This window comes from Eulemur rufifrons, chromosome 7 (assembly GCF_041146395.1).
Source record: "Eulemur rufifrons isolate Redbay chromosome 7, OSU_ERuf_1, whole genome shotgun sequence".
In the NCBI taxonomy this organism is placed as follows: Eukaryota; Metazoa; Chordata; class Mammalia; order Primates; family Lemuridae; genus Eulemur; species Eulemur rufifrons.
In genome coordinates this window covers 262719462-262722671 of record NC_090989.1, presented here as the reverse complement: position 1 = coordinate 262722671, position 3210 = coordinate 262719462, and the positions used below count along the sequence as shown (strand labels likewise).

The 3210-nt window shown below is 43.6% G+C and overlaps 1 non-coding gene across 1 annotated transcript; it reads left to right on the top strand.

Moving 5' to 3' along the window:
* Positions 1–670: 670 nt before the first annotated feature.
* LOC138388753 (U6 spliceosomal RNA) lies at positions 671–778 on the top strand. Its single transcript, XR_011234243.1, has one exon. It is a non-coding gene; the product is annotated as a U6 spliceosomal RNA (small nuclear RNA).
* Positions 779–3210: the final 2432 nt, after the last annotated feature.

The window sequence follows — 3210 nt, the reverse complement described above, 5'->3', positions numbered from 1 at the left end:
GGGATTGGAGGGTTGATACACTAGTAGGAACAAACCTTGGAAGTTCTTTGTTGGATATTTTCTAAACCTCTTTTTCCAAGTCAGCACTCCAAAAAATGGGCTCCATCACAGTTGGTTTTAGTCTAAGATGTGAACTCCCAGGCTACAAGTTATGAGCACTGAGTGTCAAGCGCCTTAAGTAACTGTCTTACTTAGTCTTCCCAGAAAGCGTTAAGGTATTAATAGTATTTCTCAAACTTGAGTGCACATCAAAATCACCCATGAGGCTTGTTAAAACACAGATTCCTGGATGGCACCCTCAGAGTGTCTGATTTACTGAGGATGGGGTGGGACTCAAGTTTCCAGGCGATGTTACTACCAATCGGGGAACCCCACACCACACTTTGAGAACCACTGCTCTAAGGAGCAATTCTCCTGTTTTACAGATCAGGAAACTGACACTCAGAAAGATTCAGTAAATTGTCTAGAATCACATCATGTGGCAGATAGTACTGTGAGTTCACCTAATAGCATTTCTCAAATCTCTTCTCTCTTGCTGTCTTCCAAAATGAGTTTGGAAACTCTCATAATTCTTTTCCAGCATCCCTTATAGCTAGGGATGGCTGGGCAACATGACTCCAACCAGTATCCTCCTCTTACCGCCTAAAATGCTGAGAAGATGCTGGGAGAAGTGCTCGCTTCGGCAGCACATATACTAAAATTGGAAATGATACAGAGAAGATTAGCATGGCCCCTGCGCGAGGATGACATGCAAATTCATGAAGCGTTCCATATTTTTTTATTTTAAAATAAATAAATAAATAAATAAACATGATGCTGGGAGATGTGTTCTCTTCTCCCACAAAAGCAATATGCTAGAGATGTTGAGCAGAAGAACAAAATGACCCTGGTCCTCCATAACTGGCAGCTGACCCAAGGATCTCAACACTACTGAAGGACTTCTTGTTATATGTGAAAATAAGCCACTGTTGGTTTAAGCCACGGTTAGTTGATCATTCTGTTACTTATAGCTGATATCATCCCTAAGAATACACAGAAATTGTCAATATAGGGACCAGGATTTATGCCTAAGTCTATCTAACCTCCGATTTATTGTTTTTATGCTCTATACTGTCAGTGGAAATGCAACTTTTGGCTGTGAAGTATTCAACACACCCTAAGAAATCTCTTAACTTCCCTCTAATCATGTTCCTCAGAGGGAAGTGGCTTGTGTAATTAGCCTCAATCCCAAGCAAAGGCATTGGATGTGGTTTGAATGTAACCAATGTCCTACGACTGATCCAAGCAAAACCACACCTTTGGACTTGCTGTGCAAAGCGTGGGCCACCCACCAGCAGCATCACCTGGGAGCTGGTTAGAAACGCAGACTCTCTAGCCCCATCTCCACCTTATCAAACTGGAGTTTGCATGTTACCAAGGTCCCCAGCTACTTCATAGACTCATTAAAGTTTGAGTAGAGTTCTAGTTCAATCAAGTGTTCCCGGCTGGGCACGGTGGCTCACGCCTGTAATCCTAGCACTCTGGGAGGCCGAGGCAGGTGGATTGCTTGAGCTCAGGAGTTCAAGACCAGCCTGAGCAAGAGCGAGACCCCCATCTCTACCAAGAAAAATAGAAAGAAATTATATTGGCAACTAAAAATATATATAGAAAAAATTAGCCGGACATGGTGGCGCATGCCTGTAGTCCCAGCTACTCGGAAGACTGAGGTAGAAGGATTGCTTGAGCCCAGGAGTTTGAGGTTGCTGTGAGCTAGGCTAATGCCATGGCACTCTAGCCTGGGCAACAGAGTGAGGCTCTGTCTCAAAAAAAATAAAAATAAAAAAGTGTTCCCAAGACAGAGTATTAGAAGAATCACCAGGAAATCTCAAAACACACACATACACACAAACTGAGTCCTGAGTCTCACCCCAGACTTAGTGAATCCAAACTCTGCCTGGATAGCAACCAGAAACCACATCACTAGTTCTTTACATTATTTCACTCAGGGACCATTGTGAGGATCTGATTAAAGCTATGACTCTTCTCCCAGAGAACTATACATACACATACAACATTTTGCATCCAATTTCAAGGATTCACAGGTCACTGAAGTCCACCCAGAGTCCCCTAGGACCTGTGAACTCCAGAAAAGGAAACCTCTCTACATGTCTGGGCAGTTACAGAAATGCGCTCAGGATCCTAATGAGAAGAGGCAGCTCAGCTCCTGTCACCTGGGCGAGCTCTGGTTAGTTCTCACCTGAAGATGGTTTATGTAACCAGCTAGAGCCCAGGGTCACAATTCAATGAGCAGCTTCTGCAACAAGTGCAGCTTTGTGCTCCCTGGACTTTCCCATCACCCCAGATTACAGAGCTATTCATTTCGTTTTCACCAAATTAACCTAATTCGCATGGAGGATGACTTCCTGCTCAACCACTGCCCACGAAGATGCCACAGAGGCAGGTGCCTCATTGAATTAGGAGATTTTGAAAAATCCATGCAGAACACATTCTTCAAAACAAAGTATTCAACAAGCAGGGGCAGAGTATCACCACCTCCCCCAACCAGCTGGGCAGACCTAATCTCTCTCCATCTACACAATTTTATTCCCACACTTTTCTCAGCATTATATCATGTAATTTGGTTATTTGTTCTTTCAACAGACCGAGGTTCCCGGAAACAAATAAAAGTTTTCATCACTACAGTACTATACCTAGACCTGGTACAGGACTTGCTACAAAGTAGGCACTGAAGAAAGATTGGGTGAGTGAGTGGAAGGATGGATGGATGGATGGATGAATAGATGGATGGATGGAAGGAAAGAAGGATAGATGGATGGAAGGAAAGAAGGATGGATGGATGGAAGGAAAGAAGAATGGATGGATGGATGGATGGGTGGGTGGAAGGATGGGGAATTTTGTTCTTTAAATAGAGTATAACAGAAAGAACAAAAAGAGACATAAGTGCTACCATGCACTAGACAGCTGTGAGGTCTCAGTCAAGACATTTAACCTCCTTGATAAAATTCCTCTTTGTAAAATGGGGGCACTAAGAGCACAACACCTGAGTTTCTAAGGTCATTATGGCAATTGAATTGGAGAATACATGGGAACACATTTTCATAGGAAGCAGCCTCAAGCTAGGACTGTGGAAAGAGAGCGATCCTGGAATCTGACAGAGCTGGGCTGTCAGCTGTCTGACCTTGGGCAAGTGTCCTAAACTTTCTGCACTTG